The 21,254-nt window shown below is 39.2% G+C and overlaps 1 protein-coding gene across 1 annotated transcript in view; it reads left to right on the forward strand.

Moving 5' to 3' along the window:
- The window catches only part of LOC126416343 (odorant receptor Or2-like), a 505,928-nt gene that overhangs the window by 212,689 nt on the left and 271,985 nt on the right, over positions 1-21,254 (forward strand). The window lies entirely within an intron of this gene.

Genomic DNA, 21,254 nt, shown 5'->3' on the forward strand with positions numbered 1-21,254 from the left:
CTGCAGGCTGATTGCTTCCGAGAGTTAAAAAAGGTCTATTGGTCTATCACAGATGCAGTAAACATCCCAACAGCAGAACGACCCCATACCCAGCACAAGTTTTCGCTATTACTTTATTGTGACTGAGTTGCCAGTGCGTCACGCTTAGGCGTTGCAAGTAGTCATCACCATCTCCTGTAGAATTAAGGGTGAAAATTAAGTTTGCTAAGTGCCCTATGGTCGTGACACTTCTATGGACTCGTCCATTGAAAGAATTTTCAATACTAAGCCAACACAGAATTTACAGAATATGTACAGTGGTCTGATAAGCTTTAGGATCAGAGGAAATTTTGCATATGTCATCACCAAGTTACATAGCTCGATGAAACTTGGACAAATCGTCGAAACATCTGCTACAAAAGGTAACTGAAACAAATACGCAGTGAGACGAACAGAAATGACACTTTTTTCTCAAAAACAGTAATTGCACTGAAATTACCACCATTCATGATGGCACCCTGGACAGCAAAAATTATGGGAGATGGTTTTTAATGGGTTGTGTGATCAAGACGGAAAGCAAAACATGTTGTGCGACAAACTCCTACGCTGAACAGGAGGTTCGAAAGTGTTCTTATGGTAGGGCGTCCCATCTCTTCACTAGCGTTGTTTACAACTGCAGTGTGATAGTTGGTGTAAGTGGACGTTCTGAAATACGTCTCCCCAAAACATCAAACTCGAGCCCGATGGGATTTATCTAGGGGCTATCGGCAGGTCAGTCTATTCGCCGAATATCTCGCTTCAAGATCTCCCCCAACTGTTCAATGAGGTCAGATATTTTCATCCATCAAAGAGAATTCAGAGTCATGTACAGCCCTAAGAAACAGACGTGAGGAAGGAGCATTCTGTCACAATAACATTGGCCAATGTGTGTACTGTGTTCTAGCATTTGATCAGTAAAGCCATGGAACGTGATATATCCCCACTCAATGTTACTTGGATCACCAAACTGACCATGTTCAACAATGCTCCTGTGTGCTTCAACTCTCGCCGTATGAGGGCTCCCACCACTGTCAAAATCTTAGGTATTATAGTATAACCAGGAGCTGGCACTGTATGTGCAGCTCCTTGGTCTAAAATAGTATTCCAACACCAGGAAGGGACACACGCTCACGTGTAGATTAGGCATCAGCAAGCCTGAACACGCTGATAAAACATTCTCAGGCGACAACGTTTCTAGAACCTCTAGATTTATTGAAATATGAAATTTCTGTGCAGAAAAGAGATAACTTTTTTTTAAGTATCATTTTGTGTGGGAAGAGTTCACATGCGTTTTCTTATAGTCAGTGATATATGAGAGATTGCAAAAATATTAACTTGGAGACTAAGTACTACTGCAAGCCACAAATATTCAGAATTGTTAAAATAATGAAATGTTAAATTGTATCACTACACACGCAAAGACGTCAACAATTATTGACTAAGCTGGTAGGGACTATAAAGGCAAGAGCGATTAATCTTGCTGAATTATTTGTTTCTGAACCATCATAGTCGTCACTTCAACGCTTTGATTTTCTTGCAACACATGGGCATCTCACCACAAAATTTATGTCTAACATGCACCATCATTAAACCCAGAAAGAGCAACAGGATGGTACGTTATTACCGTCGTTTGTAAATATTGTAACTTGGTTCATTTTATACTGGAAAATGTTGAAGACCATATTTATTGTTCACAATGAAGTCTTCTACCAGATCTTTTAACTGTTTTAATTTTTCAGTTACATTTAATCCGAAACTTGAAGTTTAATTAATGCCCAACATTAGATGTAACTTTTTGACAAGGAATGACATTTTCAATACTTTCAGGTTCTCAATCCTACTTAGACATCAGCATCCATCCAAGAAGTATGTTGATAACGAAAGTTAAGAATACACAACAATATCTGCATTTTTAGTTTATTAGTGATGGCCACACATTCCCTCCCTCCCCCCTCCCTCGCTCCCCATTGGTAGCAGATGTTGTTGAAAATGTGTTGGTGTTGCTAAGGCAATACTAAAAGATATTTTAAATCTCTGCCACTACTTACACACCAGTAGTTCTTTAAAAATATGTTGTTAACAAAACTGAAAAACAATTAAATTTGTATCATTTATCATTTTAGTAGTGGGCATGGAACTAGTAGCATAAGTTATTTAAAAGGCGTTGGTGCTGCTGGGGTTAATAGTTTCACATTTTTGACCTACTACGTCGGTTATTTTTGGTCTTTGCCATTCTCCTGTAATATATTACAAAAGCTGGGATGGAATTTGCTGATGATTAGATAGAACAGTATTTGACATAAATGGGGAGACGTGGAATGTACTGATGATGGTGAATGCAAAGAGTTTAGTCAATATCAATACTTGTCCAATACTTTGGGGAATGATGCAAGTATAAAAAAAACGTGTGTGTGTGTGTGTGTGTGTGTGTGTGTGTGTGTGTGTGTGTATGTGTGTGAGTGTGTGTGTGTGTGTGTGTATCTGTGTGTGTGTGTGTGTGCGTGTGTGTAAGTGCACGCATGTGCAACATAATTGGTAGAAAAAGTAATTTTGAATTTTGAATTTAATGCACAGTGGCACACGTAGTTTTTAAATTTCCCACTATACACCACTTTAAACTTTATACATTTCTCTAGTCCACTATCTTAGAAATGTCCTGAACTCGGGGTGAAGATCAAGATCAGGGTCATTCAACGATGACATGTTGTTGCGCCAGTCTCTGAATGTAGGCAACCAAAAGGTCAGAGATGTAATTTCGGGGAAAATCCTCATTGCATAAATACATTAATGGCTGGTGTGGGTCATTATTCGAAAATCCCGCTTTACATTTGCCTGTAAGGTTAGGGAGTAAAGTTATTGAATTAAATAAAAATGAGATACCGATTTTTCAGATACCTCTTGCCACATTCTCAACCATACTGTGATAGAACACTAACTAAGATGAAAGTCTTTCGCGAGAAGAGAATGTGAAAATCCTCTCTCTACACTGATAACCAGATAGCGATAGAGAATGAACAGTATTAAGAACATTTCGATATTTAACATCTCAGTTCTGGACACTCACTATGCACGTGCATTTTCCTTTCGATTATAGATTTTTGTGCCTATATTTTGTACACATGATGCATTTTAGTGCTACGCGTCTGGCGTTTCTCATTAATTAGATATTTCGTGATGGACCGAGTTCCTTTCCAGGGGAAGAGCACTGGTTGTATCAGGTGTTTCAGTGACAATGATCAACTTTTCAGGAATGACAGAGAAAGCCAAAGGTATCAATTTCAGATAAGGCCCATGCTCCAGAAAGTCATGATTCTAAAACTATGAAGACAAATACGAAGTGCAGTTTCCGTTGTGGGATACAAAAACCTATGAAACGTTGTATGTAACAAGTTAGAAACACCTCTTATTTGTGAAGAATTGTTTAGAATTCGGAAAATTGATCAAGACGGGGGATGGATACAGGTACTTCACTTAATGATACATCACTGCATGACATCTAGTTTGGTCATTGGCGAATATGTGACATGTCAAGATTGATGAGCTTTCACAGTCCAAAATCTTCGCTGTCTGTGACACTCTTCGAACAATATCTACCAGTTTTGATCGAAACTGTTACAAATAACTGTTTGCCACGATTTCAGCTGTGCGCAGATGCTTCTGGACGCCATTTTAACAGATAATCAATTTTATAAATGCCGTTAACTTGCACTTTCTCTTAGTTGAGCAGATAAATAACATTATTGCAAGATTTTGTTCACCTTCCTTTTATAAACTTCGCCAGCCAAGTATTACATTTGCATTTTAGTTTTAATCGCATGCATTCTTTGATCAACGTAGTGAATTCCACACTAGGGTGGCTAGTGTCAATTTAGTATACCAGTCCTTTTCCATGATGCTTAAACGTGTGTCAGTAGCGCGAAGATATCCGGCAGATTCAGTTGTATACGTTCTCGAATTTCTTCTTAGAAAACTTCATTCCAGTTCACAAATTGTCGCCAAAACACGTTAATATTTATGTTTATTACTCTCAGTGTCCACCCACCCACCTTTCTAGTCGGTATAAGCAAGCATAGGATGTCATAATTTGGGACCATTGTCAGCTCTTCAGCGTAGCGAGTAAATATCGTTTTGATGTTTCTGAAATTATTTGTCATTCCTACAAGTTAAATTAATTTCTCCCAGTCTTTTTTAATGTGTACGCCAGTCTGAATAATAAAAAAACAATGGCTGATCAGAAGAGATCAGCTACCGTGTTGTCTGTTTTCGATCTAGTTCGATGATTAGACTTCCATCGGAAGTTACAGAAAATACTGTTCCATTTTACCTAGTGAGTTTCGGAATTTGCACTCTTTTGTGTAGTGTTATTGATAATCTGAAGATAACTACAGACATAAACACAAAGGAGTCGGAGGAAAAGAGATAAGCTTACCCACGCTCATGACTAAACCAGCAGGAACAAGTTACTCGGAGGTAATTTTAAGCTGTGAGCAATAGCAGCAATGGATATCAATATGAGAGAATGAGAAAAGGCATGGAAGAGACAGAAAAAGGAAATTGGTAAATTAAAATATTATGAAGAAAGAGGAAAAGAAAGTGACGTAACTGATTGAGAAACGGAAAGAGCGAGAAGCATGAGTTAAAGGTGATGGGAAAATTTGTTGTAGCGTTTGAGAGCCTGAAATCTGGCCGCACACGTTAATGTTGAGTAACTCTTATTGGGAGACAGGGGAAAGTGCTTCTTCATAAAAGCTGCTGGGCACATAATTATGCACAGAACGCTGGTTAGCTTGCTCCAGAGATGGAGTATGCGCAATAAAGTAGGTGACTTCCACCACAAACCCTACGTACCAACGTTCCGAGAGCGGACCAGTCACTCTTTGTGTATTTTATTTTATTTTATTTTATTTTGTATTCCCTGCTCCAAGGAGGAGAGCTAGTAGTTTGAGATTCAGTCCATTGAAGATTGGTAGGCTTTTCCATTGAAATGTCCCATCATTCTGGGCATGGTGCACACAGAATGCCAGTCTGGGGATATTTTTGCAGTGAACTTCCAGCTACGGTTTTCTCCTCATGACCAAGGGAGACCTCCCGAAAACTTCTTGGAGACCGGTTGACTTGGAATATTTTCAGTTACTTCTTGGACAATGTTATCCAGACAAAAACTGGAATTTAGTGTATGTAATACGTACCACTTATGTTTGGACTGTGGCTATGACAAATAAAAATCATGGATTATGAACACCATATCACCGTATTTCTTCAAAATGGTCTCCCCCTGAATCAATACGGAGCTGAAATAGTTGTAAAAATATTCTGCAACAGTCGCTGTAGTCCTTTTTTGATATTGCACTTAATACTGCAGTACAGTTTTTCTAGTTGTCCTTCACTGCCTCGTAGTGGTGTTCTCTAACTGCCAACTTCAATTTGGGGAAAAACCAGAAGTCGGCTGGGCCCAAATACGGAGGGAGATCCAGGACTGTGAGCCATCTGTTGGCGCTAAACTTGACCATGATATTTGCCTTCTCGGCTAGGGTGTCGTTGAGGGGCTACCAGCAACCTACCTCTCGGCATTATAGTGAAATTCGAGAAATGATTTCTTGAGAACAGTATCACTTTTGGGTGGACGTGCCTGTCCTTTGCCTTCTTGGACCCTGCCATGTTCTTCATCACCTAAATGTGCGTGCGGTACAATCAGCACACAGGCTTTTCTTTTGCCCATGTCCTTTGTAATGTACTTCTCGGTATTCCTGGCAGCCCCTCGACTGTCGTGCAAAAATACGTCTACCTGGTGCAATGATTTTGCTACATGCCGACTCAAGTATGTAGCTACTAACATGGTCTTTTCTTCTAATGGACTGATGACCATAGCCGTTAAGTTCCATAATGCTCAGAGCCATTTTTCTTCTAATGTATATTATTTACTGATGTGATAAGCACTTGATTCTAGGGTTCTTAATTTTTACATATGGACATACAGACCGTTGCCGATAAATGTAATGTGGAAGCAGCTTTCACTGAGTGAATAGTTAATGTGAAGTTGTCTGTCCTTCTGGAGAAGACGAGATTAGATCTGTCGAAATCGCAGTCAAGCTTATTTGAAATCCACCACTTTGTGCAACTTGCTGGCTGTCCGGTATTCCTGCTTTTACACCCAACAGTGTTTAATTGCGTAACATTTGACGTCTACATACACAGTTAAGTAGATAAGCTTTTTGTAATTAATTTACATTACAAAATACATTGTTTCTAACACGTTCTTGTTTTCTTACAGGTTTTGAATGTGTCGTATTCATTCTTCACTGTTCTTCGTAATTTCCGCGATGAATAGAAATACCTGATTTCAGTTTGCTTCGCTAATTCCGACCTTCTTTGCCTACAATGATCAATAAAGTGGTACTGGAAATGCTTCATAATATTAGATTAAGTTAATCATTCCCTGTAGATTAACAGGCGTTCACCCAAACAAGCGCACACACACACACACACACACACACACACACACACACACATCACATCACATCACATCACATCGAAATAAACGAAATACTTTCTTAAAAATAAACACGTAAGGCCGAAATATAATCTCTAATATTATAAGGCCCAGGTGGAAAGGATATCTAATAAATATTTGAAAATGTACAAACGGTAGCTTTCTATCCTGAAGTAAGTATTTGAATCAGAGGTAGAGGAACAGTGCTTTACGACACAGGTGTAGCATTTGTCAAATGGATTACAAAAATAGCGTTGACAGCACCAAAATTACTGATCAGCCTCGACGGCACTCGGTAGCAGTGCTAGGAAACTGTTCAAGGAGGAGGCTTTCGTAGGAATGAATCTCGATAGGTTCCTTCACATAGTTCGTATGATGAAGCTCAGACGGTAGGCGATCTATCCAAGGAGAAGTCATCAAGGAAGTTAAGCACAGTCTGGGATTGGCTAGAGATTACCGAAGTACTGAAATACAATCTGCGAATGGTATTTGTTGCAGTGTCTTACTAACCATCCGAATATTCTGTGGAATGTTGTAGTCTAAGAAACGCACGTGCAGAATCTATCAATGACTGAGGGCGCACCTAAACACTCCCGATATGAGTTATTACTTGTAGCACAGACTGTTTCCCGCGGGGAACAAGTTTCTGTGCTGTCTTTTTGAGTAACTCACACTTTCGCCTTATGGACTAACACTAGATTGATGCGATATTAGTCCACATTTCGGAGGAAGGAAGAATGAAACTTTGGTGTTTAACGTATCGTGGAGTACAAATTATTCTGAGACAGGGCACAATCTAAGCTTATGCAGTGGTGAATACAGAACTCAGCCTTGTCATTATCAGTGCAATCAACCAGCTACAGGACTTAGGGAAACATTAAATCTAGATGTGGGTGCTCGAAAGTGGATTTGAAACCAGTGCTCTAGAACTTGAATCCCGTGCCGTAACTGGAGTGCTACATGTACCTGTGACGAAGCGTTACTCAAGAGGAATGAAAGAAAACACGAGAAAACGAGCATAGCGTACCATCACTATCAACACTGCAATATTGTTTTATAGGAGCCAATAATCAGGACAGAGGTTTCACTAAATACGACACTCGTTACGTCTGTGAAGCTAAACTGAGTTATTCAGGTAGGAAAACTTTGTTTGGTGAATGTTTTTTACTAAGATAGTAGACTGATGCAAAAAAACAGTGTCTGAACTCTTATACAAGTGATAAACACGTCAAGGTAGCACATTTTGTCACTGGACGCGTCTCCAGATTTCTTAGCGAAGTTGATAAACCTGCACATATGTTGGCTGGCGTTTTCAGTTTGCTTGTCATTGCAACTGTAGTGGAAAATTTAAAAGCAAGATATTCAAGTGCGATGAGTAATTTAACCTCAAGAAAGGTTAGCATCTACACTCTGAATCATACTAACTACGTAGATACAGGTACGTTAATCATTTTCCGTATTTAGACAGTTGCTATATGTCACGTATCTCCTGACATCTGAAATATGCGAAGCACTCTACGAGTTTTCTGAATTGCTTATAAGGAAGAGAAAATGTCAATAAAGTAATGTAATTGTAAGCTTAATTACGTGTAAGACCTAGCACATGAGGTACATGATACAATCTTGTATCCAGTTAGTTGGGGGAGAGAGAGCAAGATCCCGGCAAGAACGACTTTTATTTATTCCGCTATTGCGTCAAAACCTTGAGTGCTATTCACGATAATCAACAGGTCATTTGTGTATTTTAAATTTATTGTAATTAATGAAACATATTCACATTTATCATTATACATATGTCAGGTTCGTGTCCCTCAAATGATATGTTATCGTTTCTGACTTGTTACTAAATTCTCATGAAATGATTTGCTTGAATAGTAAAACGCCAGGAAACTACGTTAAAAACCAAAATAACTTAAATCCTTCAAGAGTAACGCGGAAGCAGGTTTTGGAGGATTCGTCTTGGAGTGGACAGTCGGAGCACTGCCGTGTCAGCTGACTCCAGGCGAGGTCTCTGGCTGACCATCGTGTTGTTGCCGCCGCCAGTGGCGTCTGCGACGGCTGTCGGTAGACATCGAGGCCCTCGAGAAATACGGACTCTACAACGAGCTTCTGACATCACACTCGCCTTACTTCGTGAAATATCGCCTCCACGCAAGGTACTCGCTAACGGTCTTAACTTTTTCATGCGCTGCCGAGAGCTTGCATGCATTTAAAGGCACAGTTATGAATTATTAAACTCGTATGAAATAGTTATCCAACCCCTGCCGGAGTCAGCTTGTGGCACTCATTAAGACTATAGTGTCACATGCTGTAAGGTACACACTGTGGCCTGTCATTCTCGTGGCCTCTGTAGACAACCAGGGCTTTGACCTTGTGCCTAAATCTATCACTGAAAGTATAAAGACATGTGCAGTTAACTAGATTATGGCTGTCAGTATCGATCACCTGTCTGTCTTTCATGGCCCCACACCTTACCACTGCACACCATGAACAAAAGCTCTTGAAATACACAGCTCTACATACTTGCATATGTGGCCTTGTAACACATTAATTATACAGCACTGGAGATGTGAACACATTCAAAACATAGCTGTACTGTCACTGTTGGAACTGAAGACTACAGTTAACTATGCAACAGCATAAACTTGTTAACATTTAAATGACAAACATAGGAAAAAAAATATACACAATATAAAACAAGCTATTAGATGAAATTTACTTGGGGAAAAAGACGTAAAGCTAAATGTACACTAGAGCACTTGAACCAGGATACGTGACACCCACCAGTCTGTGAGCAGCAAACTGGTTGTTAGAGGTCACAAGTGCACACTAAGCAGACATAATGAAACAATTGTTAAATCGAATTGCTGTTACACAAGTGCGAAACAGCAGACTAAGGAATTCACAACAAACGAAAACGAAACTCATGGTAAAAATACGTCACAACAGACCATAAAATACTTCTAAAAACAATCTAATATGGCAATCATATAGTTAACATCTGCATAGAACGACGGCAGTTCGGAGTTGTGAAGTTGTTACAACAGAATTGAATAATTAATTAATTTTATCATTTTCGAATGTTTGGTCTATCTACAGCAACTGTCTATTAACGTTTGTGGCCCTACAAATGCCATTTTTACTTATAATTTGCCCAATAGTTTTATTTTTAGATGATCTACTGTAACTTGAAAAGTAAAAAAGTCAAAGAATAAACATGCAATACATGCGACAGTTTCTCCACTTGTTCCATTAATTGACTTGTAATACTCGCGTTTTTCTTGTATCCTCGACAGCATATCCCAAATTTTAATATTTCAGTTCTGCCCTCACACTTCCACGACATCCACACACAACTCTGTCCTCCCACTGCTACAACTCACACTAAGGCGGCATCCATTCAGCTAGGTGCCTCTACCTGCGGTCTCGTGATCACGTGAGCGGCACGTAGGGTTTTCCAGCAAGAAAAAAAGGTGTGCTTTTCACGTAATCGGTAGAGAAGAGAACTTTAATAACCAAAAACTACATCAAAGAGGGCCTGATTTCAGTGCTAAATTAAAAATTCATTTGCATATTAAGAATTGTACTCATCAACATATTAATAAAATATGCGGTTATATCTGCGTTTACTTGTGTTACAGGTTATCTATTATTCAAATACTTTTTTTGATCAACATGATATGCTTACCAATAGCTGAGAGAGAGAGACTAATTTGAACGAGGGGTCATGGCTATGCGAAACATAACTAGCTGTAGGCCTATGTATCTGACTACAGAGGAATACAGCGTATAGTTGCAATTTAAATAAATCATCGACGCCAAAAATTACAGCATATGTAATATGATCAATAGGACCAGTAAGAAACATAAGTGAAATACCTGTGGATAGCTCATTTTACACAAAGACCAAGTAGCTATCGCACCCACATATATACAGCTGCATGACAAAGTGGAAAACCAGTATTCGTTCAGTACCAAAACCTACGCCAGAACAGTGTCCCTTCAGGCAGACTGTCGTCACTCTAACTGAAATTCTTGCTAAAACTTCCGACTATCTCTCACAAGACAAACTTGGGACTCCAAGCGAGACGGCGTGAGCAGCGACACGGAGTAATGCAGAATCCAGCCTACAGTGCAGCCTGGTGAAAATATGATGATTCGGAAAAAAAATTACAGAAGAGTTGTGAGTATAGCAAATAGCTGACTTTTTCATAACATCTTCTCTTGTCTTAAACCAACTGTACGGTATGTTTTCTGTCTTTACATGATGGATGACATTCCAGCAGTATGTTGTAAGCCCACACACAGAGAAACATGTTTTATGTAAATAGTAATCTAAGGTCTAGGCAAACAAACAAAACTCAAATCAGTTTCAAGTATCCTCTTTCTAAGATTCGTAGGCATGAAGTGTTACAACAGAGGGCCTACAAAGAAGATGAGGGGAGCAACCTGCTTCTGTCAGCTCTTGTAAACCTAAATAATAAGAAAAATAATTGTATAAAAAAACACTTTTATCACGGAAGGTGACAAACTGGACCCACTTGCACCTCTCAATGCTTCTAACATAAATCAATATTACATACAAATAGAAGATAATAACTATTTGCACTGTACCGAAATCTTTTGCTCACAAACAGAGACGGAAGACACTTGTAATTTCTGCTGCATGCATTTTTTCAGTCTTAAACTCATCCGCAGGCACACACAGGCACTCACACACAAACACACACACAGACACACAACAACAACAACAAGGAGGAAACTGGATAGTTTACTGTGAGAAATCGGAAAAAAGGTGTGCGATGGGCAGTTGAGAGACTTGTTCATGAATACAGGTAGGTCACCGGAAGAGATCATGCTGGGCTGAAACTCCAAAGCAGCGTCCAACCGTAAGCAGGGTGGCAGATACGACGGTGCTCGTGACGGAGGGGTTGTTACCCTCATTCGACGATCTGCAATGGCAGTGCTCGCCTGTCGATCAGGAGAAAATCATCATCCCCACTCCAACCAGTGGAAGCCAGTTTCCACAAATCTGTCCTCCCAGGCAACTGACGCCAGCACTCAAGTGAGCTAGTGCGCCACTCACTGTAGATTAGTTGTTCCACCGTCGTTCGAAGATGTGTTGCAGTTCTACCAGGTTACGTCGTAATAGCATAGTTTTATGGTAGACCAGTGGTGTGTTGCCCCGACAGCAGCCAGTTTTTGTGGCGCTATTCTTTGTGTATAGATGAACTTTGGTAAGGAGTGGCTGCACTTCCCCATATCCGTCCTTCCGTGGTCGACATACTGTTTAGTGTCATTTATCTCTCCGTTTCTTGAGTTGCCCTTCTTCATTCCCACCCATATGCAAATCAGAGAAAATCTAAAGAAATAAGTTAAATACCTTGCATGTGAAACAGTCCTTCATTGTACAAGAAGTTAATAGACTACAGATGCATTACGGCTACATGTAACACCAAACTGCAAACTGTTACAGACACTTTGCAGCAGGCCTTCTTGAAATTGCAATATAAATTTCTAACATAAGACCGATTTACAAAAAAAGGAAAAGAGAAGAAAACTGAGCCTTACTTTAGGATACATTTTCAGGATACCATCTTACCTTAAGGCCATACAGTAGGCACCACTCACATTACCTTTACTCTTCTCTAGCTACACATACTAGGTATTTCTGGAGCACCATATACAATTGTTTGTTTATGGAAATCACTTTCTAGGCGTGGGTGGTCCTGTCATGACATACGATCATTACATATAATTAACAAGTTTTCTCCACGGTATTCCAACCATAACACACAGGAAGTCTCCTTAAAATAAATGGAAATTATTAGTACTCTGGCCTAAGTATACAAATTCTCATATTTTCGTTTACCTATTTCCACTTCATTAATAGTAAAGTTCAAACAAATGTAATTGTGAGAATACAATCGGACATATTTTACAACCAGATTCGCTAGAAAGCGTAGTACCTTCTGCATCACCAATGTGATGGGAAAATGCTACGAAAAACAGGAGCACATAAAATTAACAGTCAATAATTTGACACAAAGTACAATCCAGAGCGTTTCTGAAGGAGAATACAAAGAAATCATGTACTTCCTCTCGTTAATGTCATACAACATGGCAATCATTCATCAAAACCACACAAGCGTCTCCATCAAATCAGTACCGTACAGTTGCCATCAACACACTCATAGTCCACTATTTCTTCTCTATATGCTAATTTAAAACCAGTAATTATCGTTGATCTGTCAGTCGCAAAACTTCAGCGAGGAGGGAATATTTATAGTTCTAGTTTCAGCTGTTTTCTTGTCTTCAAACTAATATTTTAATCGTAATATACTCGGTGCTTATTATTTCCTTCAGCTACAGCCTCTAATTAATTCTGTTCAAGCAATACAATAATAGTCATGCCTCTAATTTTCTGTAAATAAGACCTCTATTAATGATCATGTTTTGAAATGGTCATACAAGATGAGAATGTCATCACGTACAGCAGGAAAACAGTGTATTTGTTTATCTGTAAACGGTTGACAGTGCCTTCCTACTTCAGTAGCGAATTAGCAACAGCATCCCCACACCAGTAAATCAGAAAAACTCAGAAACTACCATGCAGCTTGCGTCATTAAATTCGGGATATTTCATCACAGTTAGAAATGCGAACATTTCAGTACTTTTATCGTATATATATTGGTAAACATGTTGGTAAATATGGGAAAGGCTCTGAGCACCACGGGACTTAACTTATGAGGTCATCAGTCCCCTAGAACTTAGAACTACTTAAACCTAACTAATCTACGGACATCACACACATCCATGCCCGAGGCAGGATTCGGACCTGCGACCATAGCGGTCGCGCGGTTCCAGACTGTAGCGCCTAGAACCGCTCGGCCGCTCCTATCGGCGAATATGGGAAAGGTTATGCTTTTAAACAGTAGTCAGGTGCGTATTTTGAAACGTCATATTATGTTATGTGTTGGTGGAAACTTTTTTACAATGCATTATTTGTCTTAACACAACATCAAGGTCAGCATGGAGCCAACGACACTATGGATCGCTCAAGGGTCCCCTCAAAATCTTGTAAGATTGCAGTGTTCAGTAAAAGCATCAAATAATGATAGACTTTAGTATTATTGGAAAAACATTCTCACATCACATCAAAATTTTTTTGAAAATCTACTCAAACATGATGTATCCATTGGGAGTGTAACATATGTTCCTCATCAAATGCCACAGTTGAAGTCAGTTGCGAGAATAGAGTCTGGAAAAGTGTTAATAAGTAATTATATAGAGACCTGTACCAATCTTTTTACAGATTTTACACTCACAACCCTATCATACAGCAACTGCTTATGATGTAAGATTCTGCAATGAAGAAACTCAACTTGTAAATTATCAAAGAAGGTGGTACTTATGTACCTAGGATGTTTAGGTTTTTATGTTGGTGACGCCACGTAGTGCTCTGTACTAAAATCACTGACTGCACTGTGGTGGTGAGCCGCCAGCAGTGGTGGATGTGGGGGAGAGATGCCAGAGTTTTGAGATGTTAATGTGAGCGGACGATCTGGACGTGTGTCGGTCAGAGAAAGAAAATTGGCCAAAATAGATGTCAAGAATTTATATGTATGTTATTACTTTTGAACAATATTAAGGTGAATACATTGTTTGTTCTATTTCAAAATCTTTCATTTGCTAGCTATGTGTCTATCAGTAGTTAGTGCCTTCAGTATTAGAATTTATCTGGCAGTATTGGCACTCGCTGTATTGCAGTAGCTCGAGTGTCGAATTTTTTTGTGAGGTAAGTGATTCATGAAGGGTATAGGTTATTGTTAGTCTGGGCTATTCTTTTGTAGGGATTACTGAAAGTCAGACTGTGTTGCGCTAAAATATTGCGTATCAGTTTAGAGATGATCAGAATAAGTAAAGAGAAAGCTGTCTGAGTACGTTTAGTTTTACTCAGCCGTTTCAGTATCAAATAACGTAGAAGTTTACCAGCGCAGTCTTTCTTTACATTCAAAGCGGAAGTTTCACTTATTAATAAGAATTAACATTATTTTCGTTTGGACGCTGATCCAGCAATGAAATTTATTATAGAATGCTTTCATTAAGACTTATTTTCTCAAGACTAAATATTATTTCACTTTGTTATGGACTTAAATTAAGGAATAGAGACTTGAATTGCATATCAAAGTATATGCTTCATTTTTAAAGTGAGTTGTAAGTTATCGAGAAGTGATACATCTCATTACTAAGGTAAAGTAGTGACTTCAGTTAGTATTAATAAATTGCTACTGAAAAGCTGATACTTGTTGCTATTAATGATTCCTTATTTTTTCATGTTCTACAGGTGGAAGTTGGAAGCTTATCAAATAATGGCAACAGATCTGCTGTACATGTTTCACATATTGGTTGTACTTTGAATATATTACACATTAGATGAATAAACAATTCGATGATTTTTATTTCGGTCAAAGGTAGTGTATACTACAGGGAAAGAAACATTATTATTTTAAACTTAAGTCCACTATTGGAAGGATAACATTAATAACATGTAGTATATGTCAGGAAGTGGGAATAGTAAGTACTGTTGTATGCAATATGTTATATTTAATAATACCAGTAGCCTTTTGGGCTGTTGTGAGAGCTAATCACGCTGATGTACTGCTTAGTAGCAATATACCACTTTGGTCCACTACCTTGTGACTGGTGGAACGCAGGCCTCTCAGTAGCATGCATTTATGTGATGTGCACACAAATGTAGAAAAGACTTATCACATGATGTGGCTCACGAATACTGACAACCAATATTAATAACTATGGTCTAGAAATACTGATAATAAAAGTAATAAAGTATGACATTTACAATCGGATGTTTGCTAAGTTAGTATGTGATAAGTTCCATAAATAATGTGAGTTTGATGTTCAGCTTTCGATTATGGAGGTGGAGAAAGAGAACAGTTATCCCAATTTGGCAACCAAAAGTAATACACGCATTCCATGGCTGGGGCTGAACGGTCATACATGGAAGTATGTATGCAATTCAGTGTCTTGAGAGCTAATTACAAGAAACGGTGCAAAAGTTTGAGATGCTTCAAAGTCACAAGTCAGTAGGAAAACGAACTTTGTGGGTCGACTTTATTTACGATAAACACTTTTCTGTCAACGCCATATATCGCACTGTATAACAGAGACTAATGAGTGTGTTGGTGTGATGTTACAACTACTAGCTATTGAAGGCAGATGCAGGTATTCTCTGATGACAGTGGTCAAAACAGAAGTGTCCCTCTTATCCAACACAACTCACTATTACGGTGGCGCCTCGAACGTCTCAGTGGGCGAGGCTATTTCCTCTTTCAGATTGGTGCCCTGTAATGGTGTGACGGCAATGGCCGACAACTGGACTGCCAATGTCGATGGTCAATGAAACTGAAGGGAGTACTGAAATATCTCCAGATCCTTCAAAATATATATGGAGGGATATAATCGGTTTTATATAACTTTTAATTGAGGTTAGCTTAAGTTACTGTAAATAGATATAATAATTATTATCAAGTTACAAATATGACTGAGTAATGAGTCTTCTTCAAAGTTTAATCTGGTTCTTAGTAGAAGCACTTTTCCTTGCTACTCTCTCTTTTTAATCTTTCTGTAGTAGGGTGTTTGAATTAGCATTTCGGGTCTGTGGTGGTGAAGTTGGTAATGTACTTGCTGAAGGATTGGCGAAGGTCCCTATCCTGTAACACACTAGTAAAACTTTCCACCACTCCCCCCCCCCCCCCCCCCCCCCCCCACATACAGACACTCACACACACCTGGTTGGCAGTAGGTGTTTATTTGTCTTTCAAGTCTGTCTTCTTCCATCCCTATGTTCTTATATCTTTTATTTTATCTTATATTTCTATTCTTAACTTTCCTTTCTTAATTCCCTATGTGCCACACCATTCCATCCTCACTTTTTCCGTATAGAATAGTCCAACTGTACAAACATTTCATTTGTCCGCAAACGTAAAATTTTGTTTCAGACTGCTTCCCAAGTTATATGAATACTGAAAAACATTCTGGACCGAGTACTCTATAGCTTAGCACCAAAACGGAAGCTATCGTTTTTCTGGGTATTATTCTGAAACGGACAATGAATGTAGCAATGTACATAAAATGGACTACATACATACTTATGGTACTGACAGTGAAAAACCAATAGAAACTATAATGTAATAATAAAAGCTTCTAGAATCATTGGTATACTTCAAACATCAGAGATAAAACCAAGATAATAATAAATAAGTGTATAAAAGTATTGTGACACTGATAGAACTCATACAACTGCTTAACAAAATGATTTTACCATAATCCGTTTGATTATTGCACTCAGAGAAATAAAAGTGATAGTAACAACAATACATGAAAATGTTTATACCTACACGAGGCTTTCTAAGGCACAGCACAGTTCTACTAATTAATGACAGTGTGAGACAAATATGAAATACATCCAGTGTCTTTTATCGTGTGATTTTACGACATGGGCATCCACAGCTTAGCTGGTACACGTTAAAACATTTCTTTCAACATTTCTTATTAATATTAACTTATAGAAATCGCTTTAGCTGTTGATGATACTTAATTGCAAGGTTATTCATGGGTGGTTTCTTAATACTAAAACGGCATCATCAGGTGAAATGTGTACAAAGGCAATTAACAATATAGAAGCTAATTTAGTACTAGACTTTGGCACTTGTCATTAACACTGCCAGTTGAAATGGATGTTGAGTGATCGCAGAAAAGAAACCCAAGAATTAACTGTACCCACAAGTCTCGTTTTGTTAACCTAAAGAAGGGTGACACCCGACAATTAAGCATGGGATGGCTTAAGGGGAAAAAATCGAAGGTGGGCCCACACATTTGTCATTTGTTGTTTTTGTATACGCTTTATTACTTAATGACAATATTAACATCGCAATTTAAAAACTTATTAAAGGCAACAGAAATACGTGTAGATCTTTAAAAAAATAGTTTTAACAATTATACCACTAAAACCAGGACAGAGTTCATGAAAACAAAAACGTTATATAAACTAAGCGTGGCTGCAAGAGGGTTTAACACACAATTTTGCAACAAAATAAATTACAATAATAGCTGTTAAATCTACTAACAAAATTTCAAGCCTACTTGACCGTTACACAGAAAAACAGCATTCATCCAAATCCTGGTTTCTTCATAAGACACGCCACTGGTTGAAGCTGTTGGAAGTCCCTTAGCAATGCATAGCCCTTAGTAAAAAATCCCCTAAACAATAAACTGCACAGTCCCTCAAACAGAACAACTAGAATGACATAAAATTTAAACATAAATGGCCACACATATATACCAACCATACATTAAGAGCAAAGCTTAATAAATATACAAGTTACCACATATGAAGAGAAGTTGAAGTACATGCAATGTACTAGGACTTGAAACAGACCAGCAGTAACTTTGACGCAATCCTTAATAACCAAACATTAGCCCAAAATTCAAAGTAACCAGAGAGCTACAGCAGACGGTTATGACAGCAAACAAGGAACGAGCAGCCATATTTCTCTAATGACTGTGGATCAAGGTAAGGCTGGCCAGTTTATTTTGATAAGTAACAGATCTTAAACTGCACACGCAGAGAAGTAGTGATAAGGGCGCCAACTTTAAAGAACACTCATGGAGAAAAAATGAGGAAAAAACTGAGGCTTGGCAAAGACACTTTAACCTCCTGAGCTCTTAAAATTCACCAAACAGCTCTCACTACTGGTCCCCGCACGGACGGGGCCACACCGCCATGGTACGCATGATAGGATCAACTTTACTTAACCTGAGCCACTCTGACTGCGGCTCGTCGGGGCTGTTGACTGCAGGTCAACCCAGACGCCGTGCGACGATCGGAGTGCCATCACGCCAACAAAGAAACACGCCTCTGCTACGGTCCATTAAACAGGAACGCGCCGTTTGCCGCTAAAGCTGCCCTGCCAACACAGATCAAAAGTTAACAGTAATCTTTGGGAATAAAACTTCACACAAGAATGACCGGGCAGTAAAAAGGAAACATATAGATTAATGGCAAGCGGGTATCAACAGCTTAAAGTTAACAGTCCTTACAACTACTAATATTTACTACCAATCATGTCAGCACCCACTGATTCAATAACACAAGCATACGCACATACAATCTTGCCTGCCACACAGATCGTGTCACAAACAATTTCCTTCACGAAACCTGTCACTACTCTTACATTTGCACGAAATATGGCCTAGAACAGAATCTGCAATTAGTAACGCTGGCCGAGGGGCATGCATTTAGAAACTGGTAGTTGCGTTACGAGATCCCATTTGATAGAACAAAGGGATGGCCTTACAATATCAGGTGGTTAAAATTAGAAAATAACACTTATCTCAATTTAGATGAGAAGGAGCCACAACTTGCAGCATTCCAGCCAGGGCGTTATTGCTTCCAATCCACAAAGACGAACCGCGGGATGGCGTAAACCTTAAGTTTGCAGAATAGACCAGGAACTTGCGACCAGGTTGCGCGCTACGTCCATCTCTCCTCGCAGAGCCGCCGCTACCAGCTCTTAAGCGAGCCGGCCAGACTTGCCCCCGACAGATTTAAAGTTACGCCATTCCTCGAGATCCGCACTGGACAGCCGGAGTCTCCGAAAAGCCACAACCTGCCTGCCACGTGCCCCTCAGCCAACTGACCTCCACAGGCCCCAATAAAGCCAGCAAATCAAACACCTCAACCAAAGACTTTCGCTTATGACACACAATGGACTCCACATTGGCAAGCTAAGCAGCTAATGGTGCCAGTGGAAAGCCAACCCCACACGATGGACTCCACATTGGCAAGCTAAGTAGTTAATGGTGCGAGTGGAAAGCCAACCCACCAATATTAGAGCCGCCACGGAATAGGGGACATGGCGTAAAAAACGCGAAAAACTATGGGAAAACTAACTTAAGCTAACGTAAAGAATTGGTGCCACATTAGTTCAGTGAAACCGTTCTAAACAGAGAAACGCTACACCTAGTGGTAGGAGATAGTGGCAGCAGATAGGTCGTATCACTGAATAAAAGTTAGGGCAGGACCAAGTGTCGGAGAAAAGTAATGTTGGGTAGTGTGCCGAGGAAAAGCAACTGACAAGTGGTGGAGCACGTCGACAGAGTGCGTGAAAGTGCCGAGGAAGTAAGACTGTAGCTTTTTTAATAGCACAGTTTGGGAGCCATTACGTGAACATTAAAGTGTAGGTAGAGAAATAGAGCATAGATAATATAGCAACAAAACCATTGTGTATAAAATGAAGATATTACGGTAATACTGTAATAACTGCTAAGCTAAAGGTATTTAAAAATCATTTTAATGAAATGCTAAATAACGTCTACACCAAAAAAGACTTAAAATTAAGGTTGGTTATAGTTATCAAAAAACCATTATAGTTATTAGAAATTATTTAAAGTTCTGGTCAGCATTATAAGGGAAAGATATTGAAAAGGGACAAACAAATGGCCCAACAGTATGAAATAATATTAGACATAAGAAGTACACATATGTAGAAATACTGACTGCCGGAAGGGAACAGAATTGCTAGAGTCGGTATGCAATGCAAAAAGAAAGCGAATAAACAAGAAATCTAAAAGTTAAAATACCCGTGCTGAAAGAAACTGTAATGAGAACGTCGGTAGAGATGGGGCGGGGAGTATGCAAAACGAAGGTATGGCGCCTAATTTTCAACTGACAGTTCAGCTTGTGGCCACTAAACTGTTTTAAGTAGTGCAAGATCTGTTCTTCCTCCTAATGTTACGGATATTTGCTCTTGTTACCCATTTACGTGATACTGGAGTCTCCGTTTCCCACCCAATAACAACTTTAAAGATTTCATGCAATGGCAACAGCAATATCTCATCATTTCGCAGGAAGTCCAGATCTTGCACTCCTTAAAAAAAAAAAAAAATCCTCACTACACCGAAAACAGTCAATTGAAATTTAGGCATTGTGTCATTTCCTCCAATTTTGATTACCAATGCCCCCACACCCTACCGGTTTTCCTAACATAATATCTTCCATCACCAGTGTTTTCAACTTCTAGGTTTCTTGGTTCTTTTCCTCTATTCGCTTCCTTACTGCATAATTGACCTTGCAGTTAGATCCTCTTTTCAGCCAATGTTTTATGTATTTGTGCTTATTTATGTACAATTATAATTTCATAATTTCATAGTACTGGAGCATTTATTTGTTGTCTTTAAGTATATTTCCCTTATAATGCTGACCAGCATGTATGGTTCAAATGTTTCAAATGGCTCTGAGCACTATGGGACTTTACATCTTAGGTCATCAGTCCCCTAGACTTAGAACTACTTAAACCGAACTAACCTAAGGACATCACACACATCCATGCCCGAGGCAGGATTCGAACCTGCGACCGTAGCAGTCCCGTGGTTCCAGACTGCATCGCCTAGAACCGCATGGCCACCGCGGCCAGCACCAGCATGTATCACACGCAATGTCAAGAGGGAACAACCTACACACTCAGTGCTCATGATCCGAAAATATCAACCACAGGAAGAAATCACAAATACCTTCAAATCAAAATTCTTTAATATTCACTACATGAGTCAAAATTATTCTGTGCTATTCCAGCTAATACTCAGTTGACTCTGTCCAGGGCCTACATCTGAGGCAAAGTGGGATGGTAGAGGAGAATGTTTCTCTGAAACTTATCAAGGCCAC

The sequence above is a fragment of the Schistocerca serialis genome, chromosome 8, assembly GCF_023864345.2.
Source record: "Schistocerca serialis cubense isolate TAMUIC-IGC-003099 chromosome 8, iqSchSeri2.2, whole genome shotgun sequence".
Classification (NCBI taxonomy): domain Eukaryota; kingdom Metazoa; phylum Arthropoda; class Insecta; order Orthoptera; family Acrididae; genus Schistocerca; species Schistocerca serialis.